General features: G+C 39.6%; 1 protein-coding gene across 4 annotated transcripts in view; it reads right to left on the reverse strand.

Moving 5' to 3' along the window:
- Positions 1-23104, reverse strand: part of PLD1 (phospholipase D1) — a 218728-nt gene that overhangs the window by 168328 nt on the left and 27296 nt on the right. For 2 of the 4 annotated variants that reach the window (XM_047786531.1, XM_047786522.1), the window contains exon 1: positions 1031-1177. The exons of the other annotated variants lie outside the window; for them this stretch is intronic. The gene's annotated coding sequence lies outside the window, so the exon portion shown is untranslated. Of the gene's footprint in view, positions 1-1030; positions 1178-23104 lie in introns of those variants that run through there. 4 annotated transcript variants of the gene reach the window in all.

Genomic DNA, 23104 nt, shown 5'->3' on the forward strand with positions numbered 1-23104 from the left:
TCCCTTTGGGGGAAAAAAAAAGTGATGAAAATGGCAATAATAGAAGCATCTTAATATACTTTAAGACACTAGTGCCTACCTTGAACTAAAGCATATTTAAAATAACATAAAAGCCAATCTACTTCATAAAGTGTTGCAAACTTGAAAACACCATCAAATCGAACTACTCTTATGGAACAATTTCACGCTGGGTTGCTTTCGTGACAAATGAACAAAGGTAACATCGCTCTCTAGATGTTGAAGTTACTGAAATTAAGGAAGATATTCCCTTGATACTTTGCTTTATTGACTTAATTTTACTTTCATATTATTAGCGATACTTTTATGCCTTACAAGGCACACTCCGTCTTGACAGTCGTGTTTGTTCCTAGAGTCATCTCAGATTGGGAGGAATCCCTTAAGAATAAAAACAGTGACGACAAGGGAAGGGATTCAGTCCAGTTTAATCCATCTGTATGCTCTGTCCACAGCAACGGTCGTGCAGGTATTTTCTGAGGCATTCTAGAAAAATGCCAGACTTTTCAAAGAGAAAATTGAAATGATATTCTGGTTCCTTGTCACTATAAGCAGTAGGGCCCAGAGAAAAACGATGGATCAGGCAAGCATGCACAAGTGTGTGAGGGTCGACACCGCGGGCTGGGGTGCAATGTGCTGCTGCTTAATGTCCCAAAAAGTAAAATTAACTGTGTTTAAGAGCATAGTTATTCCTAGAAGATATAATGGGGAGACACCAAGAAAGTAATTCTGAAAAAGGAACCGGGAATGCATACAAACAAGAACTGTTCTCTAGACCGCACATCCAGCACATACATGTCATTTCCTCTCGGCTTCTACCTGCATGATCTACTGTCCAACAATGCATATGCTATAAGGAGAGCCATAACCCCCAAACCTCCACAGGATCAACGAACTCATTTTCTAAAAGAATACAGCAACAGCACAAACACTGCTGACTGTCATGTTATCGCCTGTGAGGACAGAAAGAAAGTCTGACCTATGCAGCAGAAAGTTCAAAACGTTATTTACTAACCTGGTGCCCCTGTGCAAGCAGTCGCTTCATATTGCTTTAAAGAAAGAATCTTTACTATGAAACTAATCTCCAAAGCAGCTGAAAGCTGAGAGGGGGAAAAAACTGACTACCCAGAGAGTCCACAGACAGGCTGTTCCCAAGCCCCGTTTTCTGGCTGACTCCCCAAAGGCAACTTAAGTCATAGCCAAGCCCACAAAGCACTTTAGCCTATAAGCTTTAGTAATGAACATGAAACCACTCCCATAAGTTAAATAGACACTGGGCTGCTGTGAGAAAGAAAATCCGCATGCAGAATGAGCTAAAGCTTGGGCTTCATTTTCATACTTGCTGCCCAAGAAAACTGCAACACACCAACTTAAACAAAGAGCACTCTCACTCCCTTCTCTCCTCTCAGTCGCTGTACTAAAGCAACTCATTCATTTTAAACAAGAAGAATACAGTCTGCCCTCCCTTAGGGCCAAGAAACGAGTTGTATATTATTGCCCAAGTTGGCAGTGGTGGTGATGGAACATATAGCACTATAATTTCACATTGCCTAAAAGGGACACATGAAATTATTATTTCTGAGAATCACAGTCACATACTACCACTAGTTCTAGATTTTTATAATACATTACATAAGCATGAAACCTAATTAATCACTAAACTCTAGAAATGAAGTTTAAGAGGAATGCTTATCAAAGAGCCTTCTAACTTCCGATTCTGACTTAGTGTCTATAAATCTGGTAATCACTCCTAATTCAGTTTTACCATCTACAGGTAGATTATAAAATTTAAAAGTTTGGGGGGTGGTAAATTTGGCTGGGAGTTTTGTAGTTTTTTTATGGTTTAAATTGGGACTTACTATGACTTATGAGGGTTTCAAAGCAAGAAATTTAAATTTGTTTTTCATTCTAGAAAAATGTAATTGATAATTTCCTTAAGGCATTGATATCTTAAAAGTCAATAATGTTTCAGCATATTGCTGAAGAAAAAGTAAAAATTCATAATCTGCTTTTTAACATTAAGTATTCGCATTATACACAATTTTCCCCTAGTTTTCACCTCCAAGAACAGTTTTAAATGCAACGGTTTGCTTCCACAATTTCTATTTTATTTAAATAAGACCTGTTTAACATAACAGTCAAGGTTGCCACATTTAACGTTTCTTCTGAGCCATCAAGATGGGACCAGATAATCTGAGGAAAACTTGATTCACTTGTTGCCAAGTAGGTTTACATGTATTTCTGGCAAAATTCAAGTTACTCAAAACCTATGAAATGTAAGCCACTATTATTACTAACCCAACAAGATCACGCCTGAAAAGCCCTGAGATTCCCTCAGATCTAACAGTGGCCCAACCAGTTTCCCCCACCGACTCCCAGAGACAAGGCTCAACAGTTTCTCCAGGGGGTCCCTTCAGAATGAGGAGGGGCAAGTCAGCCATCTCAGTGAGGAAACCAAACTCTAGCCGTGCTGCCCAGACCTTATAAAGGAGCCAGTGCCCCACCTGGTGGCCAAATTAAGGAAAAACTGAAATAGTTAAACCTCAGAATATAATACTGTGATGTTGGAAGAAAAACAAAAAGGAAGAAAAGGATCAGTGATAGGAGCATATTAATGTTACATACAATGTGTGGTAGTAATTATGAAAAGTTTTTTCTCCCAGAGGGGAATATTTATAGAGGATATGAAAATACAAAAAAAGTAATTATATTCAAAACCATCTCCTTTATGTGGATCTGGTTGCAAGCATATGATGATTTGCATTCCCAGAGAAGTCCTCTGATAAATAATATTGATTTCTCCTTTACCCAAAGGGCTGCAAAGAAATTTCCTGTGAGAACAATATAACCTCTGAAATGGAAGAACTATAGGTAAATCCCCAACCAGCTAACTGCTGGTAGGATGGTGTCTCCATCATTCTGTTAAAAGGTTGTATCCCCAGGAATCTTTCTTTCTTTCAAAAAGTATTTCTTTTTGTCTCACATATGTTATTTTTCCTAAAATCGACATCTGATATCAACCTCAATGAAGTTGAGGAACAGTTAAATACTGGGTTTCACTAATACAACATTGTAAATCACCTATGCTCCAAAAAATTAAATTAAAAAAAAGAACAGGGTTTCAAATTACACTGCAATCTTTACTAAAACTCCTGCAAAAACAACAGTATAGTAGGATTTTTTAAATGAGTTCAAGCCATATTTCTGAAACTAAAACTAATAATAACAGTTAATGTCTAAGCTCTCACTATAAGCTAGGCATGGTTTAAGTGCTTTATAAGATTAATTCATTTAAATCACACTACTCCATTATTATACCAGTTTCACAGATGAGAAAACAGAGGCATCTAAAGGGTAAGCACCTTGCAAAGACCAAACTGCTAGTAGTGGAGCTGGGATTAGAACCCAGGTCATTCAGTGCTGCTAACCACATACTTTGATAACTCTGTCCTCCCACATGCATGCAAACCACATGTAAAACCCTGCCAGATTCTCATGAAGGAACAGGTTGGGAAAGGCTTTCCAGCCAAGCAGACACAGAACTGAGACCTGTTACTACATAGGACAGGTAAGGGACCCTCAGGCAGAGGCACTCAGCCTGCCAAGGCCAAGGGGGAAGTGGGGAGCTGGCCACAAGAGGGACCACAAGGAGCTTGCTGAGGCTGGGGAACCGATAGAAGAAAATTCTGTGATGGAGACAAGAGTCCTCCAATGTCACATTACGGAGGCAAAGAGGAATTGCCAAGAGATTTGAAATCATAATGTGACCAGATGTGCATGCTGGGAAGAGAAGTAAGAGGAACCAGTCCCTGTAAAGTAAGCAGAAATTTAGAACATTCCAGATAACAGGAAGGGCAGACCAGGACTTTAAAAGCTACACATCTTCATTAGCAGAGGCAAACTATTATATACAGGATGGATAAACAAGGTCTTACTGTATAGCACAGAAAACTATATTCAATGTCCTGTGAAAAACCGTAATGGAAAAGAATGTGAAAAAGAAAATACATGTATATGTATAACTGAGTCACTTTGCTGCACAGCAGAAATTAGTACAACATTGTAAATCAACAATACTTGAATAAAATTTTAAAAAAAAAGCACTTCCCCTTGTGGCTCAGTGGAAATGAACCCAAATGGTATTCATGAGGATACGGTTTGATCCCTGGCCTTGCTCAGTGGGTTAAGGACCCAGCACTGCCATAAGCTGTGGTGTAGGTCACAGATGCAGCTTGGATCCCACATTACTGTGGCAATCGTAGCTGTATGCTGGCAGCTGTAGCTCCAATTTGACCCCCTAGCCTGAGAACTTCATATGCCACACCTGTGGCCCTAAAAATAAATAAATTTTTTTAACAAAATAATGCCATTTGCAGCAACATGGATGGAACTAGAGACGCTCATACTGAGTGAAGTAAGTCAGAAAGACAAATACCATATGATACCACTTATATCTGGAATCTAATATACACACAAATGAACCTTTTCACAGAAAAGAAAATCATGGACTTGGAGAATAGACTTGTGGTTGCCAAGGGGGAGGGGGAGGGAGTGGGATGGATTGGGAGCTTGAGGTTAATAGATGCAGACTATTGCCTTTGGAATGGATTAGCAATGAGATCCTGATGTGTAGCACTACGAACTATGTCACTTACAATGGAGTATGATCATGTGAGAAGAAAGAATCTATGCATGTTTGTGTAACTGGGTCACCATGCTATACAGTAGAAAAAAAAATTGTATTGGGGAAATAACAATTAAAAAATAAATAAAAACTTTAAAAATAAGAAAAATTAAATTAAAATAAAGAATAATTTTATAAATAAATAAAACGTACAAATCTTTACTTTCACAGACATTATCAAGGAGGGTGGGGCAGTAATTCTCGCAGCAGCCATGCTCACTTACTCACTTATTAAAGCTAGGTTTGGGACTGTTAATCAGAGGTTCTTAATGCCATCCACAGAGCCAGGAACATAGGAGGAAAAGCAGGCTGGCAGGAGAGGGTGGGTGGGATGGACAAGCCATGGAGTTGGCTTTTGGAGGCTGAGTGTGAGGTCCTGTGGGTCATCCCAGGTGTATGTATAGTGAGCTGCAGGAGACAGAGGTCTGGTGGCTCTGGTGCCCTGCAAGGACAGGAGGTACCCATCTAGGAATCACTGCACAGAAAGGGTGACTGAAGCTGGAAGGCAGTAGCCTAAGAGGAAAGATGGCAGTTTTAACGCTGGGGGCATTTAAGAATCCCAAAGAGAATTCAGAACACGGGTAGGGAAATTTTTACTCATCTTTAACCAAAATTTAGTATTCCCTTCAATCACAAATATAGGCAATAATTTGCAGTATAATTAGCCATACCTGTGACTTGTCATAAGTAGAAATCAAAAATATCTTCATATCACATTATGAATGCCTCAAAGTATCTCTTCCACTCATTGCTACTTCAAAATTATAGTAATTATTAAACCTACCACTAGTTCTTGGTTATGTAGTGCATTAAAAAAAGACAGATATTATATTACTTTTTGGCATATTGATAACTGTATATCAATCTAGTTGGTTTCCTTTGTAATCCTATGCATTCTAATTTTCATCTCTAGTATTTTTGCCATAGGCAGGTTTTCTGCGAGCAGTTTTCAGCACACAACTAACTGGCTGTAAGACCATTCTTGCTGTAAAAGATGAAATAATGAAAATAAAATAAAACAGGGACATTTAAAAAGACATAATAGCACATAAAAATTAATAACTAAATGTTTAAAATATTTTCTTAGTGAAAGCAATGACACTTTCTTTCTCCAGATATAAAGTTAAATATAAGTTCTGCAGGGTATAAAAAAAAAAAGCCACTGGAAGTCTCCTTAGATTCCCCTGGAAGTAAAACAAACAGACAAGGGATGCTGGTATTTATCTATATATAAACATATATGTCAAGTAGTCATATCTATACCACATTTAAATGTTCCACGACAGTCCTTATATCTCACCAAATCATCTAAGCCACGTACTACGCAAATACCAAAAGTCTACTTCATGTTCTCCACTATCAAATAGCAAAAAAATTACACCATTTTCACAAAACTTATCAAGAATCACAGAACCATTTCTTTTGGGGAGATAGGAGCTTGATTCTTCTTTTGCCTGCAACTTTCAAATAATAATGGCATGATATTTCTCTTTTGTTAGGGCCGCACCCACAGCAAATGGAGGTTCCCAGGCTAGGGGTCTAATAGGATCTGTAGCCACCGGCTTATGCCACGGCCACAGCAACACCAGATCTGAGCAGCGTCTGTGTCCTACACCACAGCTCAAGGCAATCCGGATCCTTAACCCACTGAGCGAGGCCAGGATGGAAACTGTAACCTCATGGTTCCTAGTCAGATTCGTTCCTGCTGCACCACAATGGGAACTCCAATACTGCGTGATAAATTTGGTAAAGCTGGCACTACAAAACAAGCTGTTGTTTCTAAATTAGCTAGAGAATTGATAATTAATGCTCTCAAAGACTGTTGTGTATTACTAGCTACCTCTTTTACTTTTGCCCTAACTTAGCAAATTTGATTCCAATGAGAGAAAGGAAGGACCATGCTCACCAAAGGATTTGCAAACTGTTATGTTATCATTTTCTACTATCCTATGCAATCTGGCTTTGCTCTGTCTTATTTCACACATCAGTAAGTTTTCTCATCACTGTATTTTCTATCAAGTTGATTTAACAGTAGTTGAAACCAAACTGTTAACCAGGTTGTTTTTTTAATCTTTTATGGCAAAATTGCTTTACGGCCAATTAGGTGTGCAACGAAACTGCTTTACAACAAAGATGTTTGGAGAGAAAATACCAGGAACCTCTAACTTTAGTTATTTATATATATGCATTTGATTTAATGCATTAAACATTATTCTGAAAGGGGATTCATCAGCTTCACTAGAATGTCAAAGGGGTCCATGCACACACCCTCGAAGCAAAGACCATCTAATTTAAGGCAGAAAGAAAAACACCAGAGGAAGACACTTAAAGGAATTTTGAATGAGAACCTACTGTATAGCAGTGGAAAATCTACTCAATAGTTTGCAATAACCTACTTGGGAAAAAATAATGGATATATTTATGCATTGAATATGCATGAATTATGACTGATTCATTTTGCTGTACACCTGAAACTAACACATTTTAATTACATTTTTTAAAAAAAATAAAAATATTCAGAAAGGGGGAGATAGTATGAGATGACCAGGATTCAAACCCAGGATTTTCATTTTGTGTTCCTTCCTCTACCAACTCCACACTCTAGAATAATAAAAATAGAATCCTTTCATTTGTGTCAGTAAAGTGCTTTCACGGGTATCCACTCACTAGCTCATCACGAACACCAAGAGTAGGAAAAGGCAGGTGATGCCAAACTGCCGGAAACCTCAGGGAAGCTGCTGCCCAAGAAGACACTACTCCCGGGGCCAGTCCCAGGTATGGAACGTGCATCTGCCGCCCTAGTCTGCACACAGACAGGTGATGAGGAGCCAGCCCTTATCATCTTAGCTAGAACTTAATCAGGAGAAGATGGAAGAGTGAGTGTGGAACCTGAAGGGTAGATACTGCTTCTCTTCAGGCTTCTATTTGCAGGCAGGGCTAACAATGTATTTGGATGCTTTGCTTAAAGCTCTTTTATTTCATTCTGATTGGTGATGGGGTGAATTACAAGACTTAGAATAATTTTAACTGTTTGATTTTCCTCTGGCTATAAACAAGACAGAAGCCTATACTTAAGCAATTAGTCTGAAATTACATAGACAAGCTGAAACAATGTGCTCTCTGTTCTCTCTTGGCTGTGCCCACCAATGGGCGCTCATTATTTAATCTGTGCTGCGGGTTGCCAGTTCAGTGTTAAACACATCGTGGCCTAATGTCTTCTTATCCATTCACTATTCTGCAATGTCTGTCATGGCTCATATCTGTATTTTATCGTTTTTATCTTGATTCTCATACTTTTATGGGGTCATTTTCTTAATTACTAACATTTCTAAATTGTTTTGAAATCTATGCTAATGCTCCAAAAGGTACTAACATTTATTTTTTAACTTGCTGATAACAAAAAACTCAAGGGACCCACAGACACCCTTTTAGAGTGGGGCAAATTTACACAAAGTTGTATCATTAAAGCAAATTTTATCTCATGGTTGGCTAGATAATCTATCTTTTTTAAAAAAATTAATCTGATCTGCTCACAGATTACTCTGGCTTCTTCTTATGTAATGTGTGTTTCCTTTTACATAATAAGAAGGTGGCTTTAACATGGAGAATAGACTTGTGGTTGCCAAGGGGGAGGGAAAGGGAGTGGGATGGACTGGGAGTTTGGGATTAGTAGATGGGCAATGAGGTTCTACTGTATAGCACAGGGAACTCTGGGTCTAATCTCTTGAGACAGAACATGATGGGGGGTAATATGAGAAAAAGAATGTATGTATATGGATGACTGAGTCACTTTGCTGTACAGCAGAACTTCACACAAATTGTAATCAACTAAACAAAAAAAAGAAAAAAAATCAAAGAAGTCAAAAACAAACAAAAGAATGTGGCTTTACATGACTGACATAATATACTTGTGGGAGGGAGCAAAACTTTTTCCTTCTTCCCTTCTAGATTCTTTGGCTGGTCTAGAAATTAAATTGACATAGACAGATTAACAAGAGAAAAATAAATAGAATTTTGTATATAGGAAAGGCCATAAAAACGTGAGATTCAAAGATGTCACCAAAGCCAGCAGCTGTTATACCCTTTAGACAAATAAAGAATAAATCTGTGAGGACAAAACATAGGTAGCAAATTAGTGAAGAAGACAACAAGGTTTGTTTACACATTCTTTTTGGCCCTGAATTCCTTCTCTGGCAATAAGGATGCCTTCCACTTTCCTGGTACAGGGAGGGTCCCTTTCACATGGGAGTTTATTTCCTGCTCTCATGGAGTCAAGGGAGGATCAGAGTGTCCTTGTACCAGCTGTTTCTTAAGTTAACTTTAATTCAAAATAATCAATAGGCCGAAGCAGCATTATTTTGGGGCGGCATATGCTTCTCACTTTCACGCTCTTCTGAAAAACAAAGTGAGTATTTTTTCATGTGCATATTAAAACATTAATTACATTTTGCTTGTGGCCTTTAGTTTCTAAGTTCCCTTACTCTTTTCTTCCTTTTTTAATAAGAAGCCATGGTGAAAATTGTCCATTGCCTCCTTAAAAACAGCCATTTAAAAACTAGAGTGAGATGTGGTATCACTTACATGTGGAATCTCAAAAAAAGGATACAATGAATTTATTTACAGAACAGAAACAGACTCACAGACTTTGAAAAACTTATGGTTACCAAAGGAGACAGGTTGCATGGGGAGGGATGGACTGGAGGTTTGGAATGGTAATGTTCTAAAATTAGATTGCAATGATGGTTGTACTACTATAAATATAATAAAATTCATTGAAATAAAAAAAATTTAGAGTGAAAATTCTTGTGGCTTGAAAAAAAGAGAGATAGTTCAAAATTGGTTTCTAGGCCCTGGGAGCACAAAAGCAGTGCTCTCCTGTGGCTGCCTCTCCACGGACTTCTGGACACAAGGACCCGTGGACTCAGCATGCCATCCATAAGGTATCAGAGGGTAATGCCCTGGCCACTTGCACTGCAGGGGAGAAGTGACTGAATCTGGCAGCACCAAGCCCATGACGTGTTACTTTCTTTCTTAACCACCCAGAAGCACTTCCTTCCTTGCTTGCCCAATCCAAGTAAGGAAGGGCATCCTGTTGCCCTGGCAGTTCCTGTAGCCTGAAACCACTTGCTTTTGTTCCTACCCTGTTTTCTTTGTGTTTCTCTCAAACCGCTTCCTCATGAGACCTCTCCATCCAGCCAAATGGATTTATTATATTTATTTTTCTTTTTCTTCTTCTTTTTTTTGTGGCGGGGGGCACACGGGCAACCAGGGGTCAAATTGGAGCCACAGCTGCTGGCCTAAGCCACAGCCACGCCAACACAGAATCCGAGCTGTGTCTGCAACCTATACCGCAGCTTACAAAATGCCGGATCCCTAACCCACTGAGCAAAGCCAGGGATGGAACATGCATTCTCGTGGATACTAGTCAGATTTGTTTCTGCTGCACCACAACAGGAACTCCTATATTCCATTTTCCAACTCCCCTAGTTCTTCCCTCCCTTTGGGTTTATGCCACTGCCCCACCCTCATGCCTTCCCCCTCATGGCCAATAAAGGATTAAATCCTCCCCAGCATTTCAAGGGGCAGCCCAAATCTACATCTCCCAGAAACCTTCTCAGACCACCCTAATTAAAAAAAAAATAATCGCTTTTATTTCTCACACTTAGAACAATCAGCAGCAGCAGATGAGTTAGACAACAAATTAAGCCTGATGACATTTCTACTGCTGTCTGGATTGGTTATTTAAATATTCTCTGGCATTTAATGTTTCATATATTTATATCTATTTCCTCCAATCAAGTTACCAATAACTATGGATCATGAGTTATAACCCTAAAATCAACCACCATTAAAATGCATCCTACAGGAAAATTCCATCTTACTAGCATTCATATCTATTTTAAGATTATAAAAGATTTAAATCATTTATATTATCGAATAGTAATTGCAATAACAACAGCCAACACTATTGCCACAATGCCTTATTATACCCAATATCTTACTTGGCATTCACATCTGCCCTGTGAGGTAGATACATTATTTCCTCCACTTCTCAGATAAAGAAAATGAGGCTGGCAAGGTTAACTTGCCCACAGCCATCCAGTCAACATACATTTATGGAGCACCTACTATGTGACAAGAATTGTTAACAGCATTAATGATTCGAAGCAGAAAATCCCTATCCTCAGGGAGCTTGTAGGTACTATACCAGAGGAAACAGACTATCAACATATAAAACAAATATCAAACCAGATAATGCTAAGTGCTAAGAAGAAAAACAAAGCAGAGTAAGGGATTGGAGGGTAATGGGGTGGGGGGCACACCTCTTACATAGGATGGTCAGAAAAGGCCTCTCTGGGGAGATGACACTTAAAGCAGAGACCTGGATGAAGTAAGATAACAAGCCATGTAATTATCTGGGGAAAGATTCCAAGCAGAAGAAATAGAAATTGCAAAGGCCCTGAGGCCAAAGGAAGCTTGGAATGTTCAAGAACAACAAAAAGGTCAAAGTAGTCAGAGTATTGTGAAAGAAAGAGCAACAGAAGGGGATGAAGTCAGAGAGCAAATGGGGAGGTCTGATCACATAAGGCTTTGCAAGCCATTGCCCAGGTTTCTTTCCCCCTGAGATATAATACAAAGATTCTAGAAGGTTTTAATCAGGGGAGTGAAATGCCATGACATTTTAAGAGGTGACTCAAGTTGTGTAACTAAAGAGTAGACTGAGAGAAAGCAGATTACTTAGAAGACTACTGCAGTAAGCCAGATGGGAGATGATCTTAGAGTGATGGCCGAGAAGCAGACAGATCTAAGATATACAGTGAGGGCACAGCCAAGAGGATTTTGTGATGTAAGGTGATACAGAGTGTAAAAGAAAGAGAAGTGCCAAGAAACACACTAAGACTGGTGTATATATGAGCAACAAGGAGAAAAGTCCAATTACTGAGCTGAGGAACATTGGGGTAGTGGGGAGTGAGAAGGTGCAAAACTTTTCGGAGGCAAATTAAAAGTTCCGTTTTGGAAGGGTTATGTTTGAGTAACTTAGATTCTCAAATTAAGATCTGTAGAAAATAGAATATATTTATAAGTCTGAGGTTCAGGGCTGAGATAAAAAATTGGAAGTCAGATGGCTTTAGACATTATGATTGGCTTTAAATAACATATTCACACCAAAAAGAGGCTGAGAACGGATAAAGGACAGAAGTCGGAAGGCTGAGGCTCAAGGCCCTCTAACATCTAAATGTCAAGGAGAAAGGAAAGATCTAGCAAAAGAGGCCAAAAAAGAGCTGCCAGTAAGATTAGAAGAAAGCCAGGAGAGCATGGGGAGACAGAGCCAGGTGAACAAAATGCTTCCAGAATAGAGTGATCAGTTATGTCAGAGGCCATAAAGATGGAGATAAAAATGAAAGACGAAGAAAGAGGAAGACTGAACTGACCATAGAACACAGCAGCATCGAGGTCACTGGTGACCTAGACATAAATGGTTTCAGAGGAGTTTGGGTACAAAACCTAAATGGAATGGGTTCAAATTTGAATGTGACTACAAGACACTGCAGAGAGAAATTAAAGATCTCTTAAGTGAACATACCATGTTCATGGATTAAAAGACTAAATATTACGATGTAGCTTTCTGCACAAACTGATCTATAAGTTCAATAAATCTAATCACAATGATTTCACTGGGCTTTTTGTAGAAACTGACAAGCTAATTCTAAAATATGTACAGAAATGCAAATGACCTAGAATAATTGCCAAAGCTATTATAAAAATTAAGACCTAAGTTGGGGGATTTATACCACCTAAGACTTCGACTAGTAAGTCTACATTAATCAAAAGTCTAATCCTGGTATGGGATCAGCAAAGAGATCAATGAGACAGAACAGAGAACTTAGAAACACCCATATTTACATGATCATTTGAATTTTCACAAGTTGACAAAGAAATCCAATAGAGAAAAACAATGCTTTATAACAAATGATGCTAAGACAACTAAGTATGTGGCAAAATAAATGAATCTTGACCATAAACTCATACCACACACAAAAATTAATTTGAAATGGATCATAGGCCTAAATATAAAAGCTAAAACTATACTGCTTAAAATATGACACAAAAAGCAATAAACTTAAAAGGAAACAAATTGTTCTTAGAGTTAAAAATTTCTGCCCTTTGAAAGACTTTATTAAGAAAATGAACAGGTAAACCACAGCTTAGGAGAAATTACCTACAAATCATATATCTGACAAAGAACTGATATCTAAGATATGTCATGAAGTCTTATAATTCAATAAAAAGAGAACAAAAGATTTGATGAGAACTTCACAGGAGATAAAGCAATGATCAATAAGAACATGAAAAGTACTAAATGTTAATATTCATCAGAGAAATTTAAATAAAAAGCACAATGACATATCACTACATACCCACCAGAACAGATAAACATTAAAAAGAGAGACAAAACCAAATGCTGACAAAGATACAGAGCAATCAAAACTCCCATATACTATTGGTCAGAGTGTCAAACAATACAACCATTTTTTTTAAAGTTCTAGCAATTTCTTATAAAACTAAATATATACCTACCCTATGACCCAATAATTTCACTCTTAAGTATTTAGCCACAAGAAAAGAAAACATATAGCCACAAAAAGACTTTGTGTCTGTTTGTGGCAAGTTTATTCATAGAACAGCCCTGAACTGAAAACGGCCTAAATATCCCTCAACTGGAAAATGAATAAACAACATCTTGTGTAGTCAGGGAGTTCCCATCATGGCTCAGAAAAAACGAATCTGACTAGCATCCATGAGCACCCAGGTTCGATCCCTGGCCTCACTCAGTGGATCAGGGATCCAGTGTTGCCTTGAGCTGTGGTGTAGGTCACAGACGAGGCTTGGATCCCACATTGCTGTGGCTATGGTGTAGGCCAGAAGCTATAGCTTGGATTAGACCCCTAGCCTGGGAACTTCCATATGCCTTGGGTGCAGCGCTAAAAAGAAAAAAAGAAAAAAAAAAGAGTCAAACAATGGAATAATACTTAGCAATAGAAAGGCATAAATAACTAATACACACATTATGGATGAATCCCAAACACATTACACTGAGTGGAAGAACATACACAAAAAGTAGATACTGTACATCTCAAATTATATATAATGGGAGAAAATTAAAACAGAGGTTGCCTCTAGCAGGAAACAGGAGGGTGGGCTGGGGACTGATTAGGAAGGAGCATGAGGGAAATTTCTGTGCTATGTTCCACGCCTTGATGAGGGTTGGAATGCAGAGGTTGGGTACACATTTGTCAGAATCCTGAGTGATTCACTTAAGATTTGAGCATTACAATGGATATAAATTTTTCCTCAAAAGAGAACATTGAACAAATACTGAACTCTAGTTAATGATTTGTGCACTGAAGTATTTAGGAGAGTGTGTACTGATGCCTGCAACTTAGTTTAAAATGCATCCAAAACATAAGATGAAAGGATCACAGGATTGAATAGATGACAAGATATACATTAAAGCAAATAAAACAAAACATTAATTGTAGCGTCTAGGTGGTTGCTATATGGGTGTTCACTTTAAAATTCTTTCAGCTGTTCTGTATGTTTGAAAACGTTCATAATAACATGTTAGGCAGGGTGGGGTAGAAGGTATGAGGTAAGCTGCTGGAGACAGAGAGAACAGACAACTTATTCCAAAGAGTTTTGCTTTAAAGAGGAACAGAGAGATGGGGTAAAGCTGCTGGGAGACAAAGGATTAAGGGGGGCATTTTCAAAGAGGGGGAATGTTATAGAATGTTTGAATAATAAGAATAAGCCAGGAAAAAGAAGAACTTTGATGAAGCTAGTGAGAGGATACTGTAAATGCAAAGTTCCAAACAGGCAAGAGCAGAGGATCTGGCAGGTTGTGAGTGAGGTGGACCCGAGCCAAGAGCACACACAGCTCATCCACAGCAAAGAGCAAGGGGTGGGGGAATAGAATTATGGATGAATGCAGGATCTGGTTGTGGGGAAATGAAGTGCTTCTCTTCTGACTGCTTCTAGTCTCCTACTGAAATAAGCAGGAAGATCACTGGCTGAGATAGAGAGATAGGAGGGGACTGGAGATTTGGGTAAAGGCAAAGGTATGAAAAAATCACCTGGGAAAGTCAGAGGACAAATTTACTAGGGAAGGTGGTAGGCTCACGAAAAAGTGCTGAGTGTCAGTCAATACTGTGGGTGGAGTGATGAATTTAGCGTCATCAGAGTTCTGTGTGTGTGTGTGTGTGTGTGTGTGTGTGTGTGTGTGTGTGTCTGCAGGGAGTACAGGTTTATGCCTGGATAACCCTGATTTTAACCAGGGTTAGGTTTTTGCAGGAGAGTAAGAAAGGGGGAGAGAGGTGACACAACATGGAATACAAGGTGAATAGAGGGGGAATACACAGGTCATTGATGGAAAGCAAAAGATGCGGATCAAAGGATCAGAGGTAAAATTACTGACGTGGGATATTAGAAGTGAACAGAGAAGTAGGTGGATGGTGGAGCTGGGATTTCAGCCCACGTATCTGATTCCTAAGTCCACACTCCTAACTGTAACATTCCATAGCATTTTCAGGACTCCTGGCCTCTGCAATTGTGTGTTTGGACAATTTGTATCCCAATTTGATCTTTCCAAGACTCAAGGGTACTATTTACCCTCATGTCCTTAAAAATAATTTTTATAGAAGGTGTTTTTTTTATTTTCATTGAATGGGAAACATAAGACATGAAGAGTTGATGTGATTTTTCATCTCAACAGATTGGCTGCAAGAGAAAAATTCATTCTTTGGTCTCTCAGCATATCCCTTTATGCCTTATATTTCCCCCTCTGAAAAAGAACATGTTGTTCCTTGGAACAAAACAAATACCACATTAAGAGGATCTTTAAGAACTAGACTCGTAGTAATTATTTCAAGAGAACTTATTTTTAAAACATTTAAGCATTAAGTCACCTCGTGATTAAAAAAAAAAAGATGCTAGCACTCTTTCAGGCATTCAGAATTTTATTTTTATTTTTGTTTTTTAATTTATTTATCTGGGCTATGCCTGGGGAATACAGACGACCCTAGGCCAGGGATCAAACCAGGGATCACACTGCAACAGCAGCCAGAACAACAGCAGTGGACAATACCAGATCCTTAACCTACTAGGCCACCAGGGAACTCCCAGGCCTTCAGAATTTTAGAAGGACTGATAATTGAGTATTCAAGAAACTATTTTAAGGCACCATACTCTCACTAGCATTAAGTACTACATGAAAAAGTTCAGATTCCCCAGCCTGGCCTCCTACTATGAAAGTCCAACCCCTGCCTATTCCCATGTGCACACACATCCTGTCCCAAGCAAAACCCCTCCTGCCTTACCTCAGAGCCTTTGCTCTTGCTTTCCCCTCTACCTAGGAGATCTCTTCCACCTGGCCAATCTCTGGGCTCACTCATCCTATTATCCTTCAGGCTCCAGCCCAAACACAAACTGCCAAAGCTCTGGATCCGCACCTCTTAAGATGTCTATCTAGCTGTGGCTGGTATCAGAGCTAGTGGGGACTTACAGAAACTGCCCCCTCAGTGAGGATCCTTATAATCTGGAGCTCTCCATGATCCACCTTTGTATTGGATTCAGAATGCCTCACGTAGGGCCTGCTGTAAGAGCTAATCAGTAAAGAACTGTTGACAGTACAAAGCTATATCTTAGAGAGACTCAGAGGGAAAGTTAAACACAATGGTAGGTACGTCTTCTTTAACCTCAGCATTCTGTGTCTAATACTGAGGAACTGGCATAGAGATCCAGACTTTCTTATTGTGGGATATTGCCAAATTAGCCTTCAAAAAATGTACCCCAATTTAAGTGCTTCCATCACGAGGCTGGAAGAGAGCCTTTATTCTGCTTTGTTCCCTCTGAGCAGCCTTGTGAACTTACTGTGGTTTCATAGCAGATTTTCCTGGTAGAAGACTATTCTACCTACCCACCAATAAATAATAAATCCTAGACTACTTGGAAATAATAATTTCTCAGGACAAATAAAAGAGTATCCTGTCATCATCAGTCCTCAGTGAGTTTGATTTCTAGCAAATGTGAAGCGTTCATCCCTCTCCAGCTGACTTAATGAAAGTGAGTTTCTGAAGCTATAAAACTGAAGAGACGACTCAGGAAGCTAGAACCAGGGAGCAGCCAGCCCTGACCCCAACTGAAAATAGCTGGACAGATGGACCCTCCATCCCAGAGTGCTGTCTACCAAGTCAGGATTCACAAAGCAATTGAGTTACCTAAGCAGTTGTGTGGGTCTCCAATTCCCAAGGAACTAAAACAGAATAAAAAATTAAGAACACTAAAAATACATTTTAACATAATTGAATATTATTTGAGAATTCAAAAGGCATTTCAGAATCTTTTATGCCTCAAAAAACATTATAAATTTGTACTGAATGGTACCAGAAAAATTCTAATTTGAGCGTCCATGTCATTTGAACTTCTGTGTTGTTTGATTATATACTCAAAATGCAAATGAAGAAGTCTATTATACATATTATTATATGTAATGTACATAACACAATATCTCAACCCTGCCAAAATTTCAACTAGAATAGGGGACATGGGATTTTTCTCTACCAATTCTCCTCTTTCATGCAAATGTTCAAGCCAAGCAAATATGTCTAATGACACCTGCAGTGCCTTGGAGTTATACCTCAGACTAATAGGCTCCCTTCATTAACAGGTAACCATTGTTTCAAATGTTCCAGCCTCTGTCCACCTATTCTTTGTATGGAATGTACATTCACTCAATTCATCCATCAAATCATGCAGTTAACAAGTATTTTGTGGGCACACATCTACAACAGAGGGCTGGCCACCTAGCACACAACAGAGAACAAGAGAACATAGTCTTGATCCTGGGGAAGCTCACAGTTGAAGTCTCTTGCCTATCACTGTTCATTCTGTTTTTCCACAACTAGCCTCCTTCTGAGATCCTCAAGGCTACGTGCCAATGCAATACTGCTGTGGCTCAGCAGTAACGAGCCCAACTAGTATCCACCAGAATGCAGGTTGGATCCCTGGAGTCTTTCAATGGGTTACATACCCTGTGTTGCTGTGAGCTGTGGTGTAGGTCACAGACGTGGCTCAGATCCTGTGTTGCTGTCACAGACGTGGCTCAGATCCTGGTGTAGAATGGCAGCTGCAGCCCCAATGTGCAGCCTGGGAACTTCCATATGCCACACATGAGGCCCTAAAAAAAAAAAGAAGAAGAAGAAAGTCTCACTAACAAACAGAAATCTGGCTAGGGTTTATGACTCTGTCCAATAAATGAGATTGTCTGGTGAACTTCTTTCCTTAGGATATGGTCACCAGTGTCCAGCACAGACCCACTTTCTGGACTAGTTATATTGAAATGGTCTCTCTGCCTTGAGTATTTTTCCCCTTCTTTCTTAGGATCAAATCACCTTCCCTTGGCAATTTCTTCAGTTTTTTCATTAAATAAATATCTGGGTGCCCCCAAGTGGCTGATGCTCCTCTCACACTGCAAGAGCCGGCTATAGAAAATGCAGCACCCAAGTAAAGCCTGACAACCATAATACTAACCCAAGAGAAAATCTTATGGATTTATGCACCAGGAAAGGAATCTAAGGTATATTTGCCTATGTAGCAACTCATGTAGATTATCGACAGGCTCAGAAAATAAATTAAGAACATTTTTCCCTTTTTAATGTTCTTGATGTGGTGTTCCCATTCATGGTGTTTAATGTGTATGGTGGAGTGTGTACTGGGGGTGAGAGAGCAGCTATAAACAAGGCGGCAAGTTAAGGGCCAATGCGTCCTATGAAGCAACAAGTCTAAAGTACCTGCATTTTCATTTGGGAAAAGGAAATCTCTTTTCTCTGATGATCTCATGAAATTCAGATAATACAAGAACTAGTCTTTAAAAAAAAAAAGGAAGAAGAAAAGTATTCTTTTTAAAAAGTATGATTGTCAGCCTCCAGGACAAAATGAACTTTTGTGTTTATGAGTGCAGCTGCATTTTCTCTGGGTAAGAACTGAACAGAGGATATGTTGACCTGTAAACTGATGAGATAGGTGATAGAAACAGGATAATTGGTTTACCAACTGCTGAGAACACCTGGCCAAGTTCACAAGCTACCAGTATCAGGGCGGTGGTAGGGATGAACTTTTCTTTAACGTATAGATACCTGGATCACCCATACAACTGAATTCATTCAGCTGGTGTGTCAGTAAACCAGTTCGCCTCTGGTTTTCTAACAGCCTGTCTCTCATTAGCATCCCAAATAAAACCCCAAACCCACAGATAAAAACAATACTGCAATAAATGAAATAACATAACAAACTTTTATGACACATTCTTTGAATTGTTCTAAAAACTTTCCACATCTCCTGAACCACGTTTCCTGAATCCAGGAAAGTACTGTCAAGATGACAACAACATTCAAGTTCAGTCCTAGACAAAAGAGCTTTAACACATATGCTGAGCTGTGGTTCTCCACATTTATAAAAACACATCACTGCAGCAGATAGCTTAAGTAGGCCGAGAAGAGCACTTATTACTGCTCAGATATACTTCCATTGCCAAGTTCTAGGACCTGCTGCCAAGTCCATGACCTGCTGCTCAGATATACTTTCACTGCCAAGTCCAAGGACCTGCTGCTATTCTCTGCTGCCATGACAGCAGTTGGTTTGTATTTGTTAATGAGACCTCTTCTTTCAATTTTATTTCTTTGTTCCAATATCTGTGGAATATCTTCTATCTGCTATGTACTCTGCTCGTCACTGAGGATTCAAGAATGACGAAGGAGAGACATTGTCCTCAGAAAGCTGGCAAACTCAGGGAGGAGGCAGCCAACATGGTCCAGGAGACTTGTGTACAGAGCTGTGCCTGTAAGTGCTGTGCAAATACAGAGGGGGGCAGAGGTGAGTCAGCATGCAGGGGAACTAGGTGGTCAGGGAAGACTCCAGAGAGATATAGGATGCTTCTATCTGTAAGCGGACAAAGAAGGAAAGCCATCCCATTCAAAGAGTCCCAAAACCAGAGAGCACATGGCATGCCTGGCACTGAGAATCCCTGCAGAGGGGGAAAGGGAAAGAGGAAGGGATGGGGAGGGAGAGGTAGAGAGGATGAGTGTTTGTATATTGGGGAAGCTGGAAACAAGAGCTGAAAAACCACATGACAGTCGCTCTGAGAAGGGTCTTTCTATGAGTCTGAATGTTTGTCCCCCGCCCCCAAATTCATATGTTGAAATCCTAACCCCTAAAGGTGATGGCATTAGAGGTAGGGTCTCTGGGAGGTGCTAAAATCCTAAGGGTGTAGTCGTAATGAATGAGATTAATAACTCATAAAAGAGAAATCCCTAACCCCCTTCAAAAAGGTGAGGACACCATGAGAAGACGCTGGCTATGAATCAGGAAGAGGGCCCTCACCAGATAGCAACCATGCTGGTACCCTGATATCGGGCTTCCAGCTCCCAGAACAGTGAGCAATAAGTGTCTGTTGTTTAAAAGCTACCCAGGCAGTGGTGTTTTGTTATGGCAGCATGAATGGACTGAGGCAGATCTTGAATGCCATGCTGAGGAGTTTTAGATCCCACCTTTGGAGACGGGGAACATAAAAGATTTAAGCCAATTTGTATTTTAGAAAGACCACTCTGTAAAGCTGGAGGCAGAGAATTGGCAGTATTATGGTACTCCATCAAGACAGGAATTTAGTAATGAGCTCCGTGAGGAGGCAAGGAGGCAAGAGGTCAAAGATAACCACATTTCTTACTTAAACGAGGAAGTGTGGGCAAGGCCATGGCCTGAGGTGTACAAAGCCACAATGGGGGTTGGGGGGAAGTGGAGTGTCACGGCACAGAGTTCAGGAGGACTTGGGGGGATGGGGATAACTTAGCAGGCTCAAATAGGCGCCAAGAGTGGACTAGCTGAATATTGTGACAAGGCTACTGGGTTAGGCAATTCAGTGTCCTGGTGCTCTTCCTGGGCAGTTTAAGGAGACGAAAGGAGGAAGCAGGAGCCCTGACATACATTAGGAGGCTGCGGCAAAGAGGAAAAAGCAAGAGATCTGGAGGCCCAGACAAGGTCTGGTCATATGGGAGACACGTGGGAATTGCGTAAGCTGAAGGGAAAGACTTAATAGTGATTCAATGGCTTCATATCTGAAAGTGGGAGTCTCCCACAAGAAGTCTCATAAAAGAAAGAAAAACAGAACTTCCAAGAAGTTTGAGATAGATAAGAAAGAGGGAAGGGAAGATGGAAATGTTTAGAGTCTAAGGGGATTCTGAGGGAATTCATTCCTGCAGCCTGTTTTCTTGGAGAAGACACAAGGTCAATTGTTGAGAAAGGAGTGGAAGTTTATCTGCTGGCCACTGTGTGCCAGGCATCATTCTAGACTCTGTGAATACAAAAGAGAACAGACAAAGCTCATGCTCCCAGTAAGCTTCTGTTCTAAGTGAGGCCCTAACCCTAACCATAACCATAACCCTAACCGAAAGTATGCTATTTATTTATGTATGTATTTATTTATTCATTTATTCATTTATTTTGTTTTTTCAGGGCTGCATCTGCGGCATGTGAAGTTCCCAGGCTAGAGGTTGAACTGGAGCTGCAGCTGCAGCCTTACACCACAGCCGACAGCCTACACCACAGCCACAGCAACACGGGATTGGAGCCTTGTCTGCGACCTACACCACAGCTCAGAGCAGTGCTGGTCCTTAACCCACTGAGTGGGACCAGGGATCAAACCCACATCCTTATGGATACTAGTTGGGTTCATTACCACTGAGCCACAATGGAAACTCCAAAAGCATGCTTTTTAATTGGACAGATTAGCAAAGTTCCAGAGTTTTCAGCTTCATACAGAGGTCCAAGAACAGAAAAGATAAGGTGGATTCAAATTTCAAATTGCTATTTTGTAATGAGAAACTAGCTTACCCACAAGTAAATACACACCAAAACATCTGAGATATTTATTAAGAAAATCAATTTCTAAAATAATATGTATAACTGAATCACTTTGCTGTATACCAGAAACTAACACAATATTGTAAATCAAGTATACTTCAATTTTAAAAAAGAAATTTGAATTATGAAAGACCAAAAAAAGAAAATTAATTTCTGCTTGCATAAGGAAACATAGAATTTTATAATTTGCACCTTTTTTCAGTCTTTCATTCCTGTATGCCCCAAGTCCTTATTAGCACTATGTGCCAGATACAGCACTAGACATTGTCCTGGGGAGAGTGCAGCAAATAAAGCAAATTATCTGCTCTCTTGGGCCCAGGGGCAGTGGGGGAGAGGGAGTGTGCAACACAAAACAGGTATGTCAGAGTTCCTGTCATGGCTTAGTGGTTAACGAACCAGACTAGGAACATGAGGTTGCGGGTTCGGTCCCTGCCCTTGCTCAGTGGGTTAACGATCCGGCGTTGCCGTGAACTGTGGTGTAGGTCACAGACTCAGCTCAGATCCCAAATTGCCATGGCTGTGGCACAGGCTGGCAACTACAGCTCCAATTCCACCACTAGCCTGGGAACCTCCACCATATGCTGCAGATGTGGTACTAAAAAAAAAAAAAAAAGAATGAAAGGGTCCATTAGTATCTCTGTATAAAGAAGACTCCAAAAAAAGAACTAAAGAGCAAATATATTTGTGCTATTAAAAAATTAGACATCTTAGAGATGTAATGTACATGATAAATATAATTAATACTGCTATATGTTATATATGCGAAAATTGCTAAGAGAGTAAATCCTGAGTTGTCATCACAAAATTTTTTTTCTATTTCTTTAATTTGGTATCTACATGAGATGATGTATGTTCACTAAACTTATTGTGATAATCATTTCCATGAAGTACTTAAGCCAAATCATTATGCTGTACACCTTAAGCTTTCATAGTGCTACGTATCAATTATATCTCAATAAAAGTGAAAGAAAAAAATAGGATATCTCACCATTAGTTTTAAAATGAAATCTTAAGTTCTGTTAACTTTGATGAATTCATAATGACTACTGAGCCTAAAAGCTCTTCATTTGCCTAATGAAAGCATGAAAAACAAAGTCTTAACTATCTATGATAAACAGAGATGGAAAACAAAGCAGAAAAAATAATTAAAATGTACAATTAATACCAGGCCCTCATTCTAGCTACTTATCAGAGAATTGGTACACCCTCTGCCAGAATATAAGAAATGAAGAAACAGTGATTTGTTTTTACCTTCTCTCTCTCTTTAGATGACAGCTAAATAATGGTATCTGATGGCTTTGTGATGTGTCAACCTTGTCTAGTGTCACTACATTCCCCAAGATTCCCTTTCTTACCTGTCTCAGGTTAGGGTAACTAGGAGAGACATTGACTCCTGAGAGGTGGAATAAAGGGAGGCAGCAGCCATGCTGCAAG

Source organism: Phacochoerus africanus, chromosome 1, assembly GCF_016906955.1.
Source record: "Phacochoerus africanus isolate WHEZ1 chromosome 1, ROS_Pafr_v1, whole genome shotgun sequence".
NCBI classification, from domain to species: domain Eukaryota; kingdom Metazoa; phylum Chordata; class Mammalia; order Artiodactyla; family Suidae; genus Phacochoerus; species Phacochoerus africanus.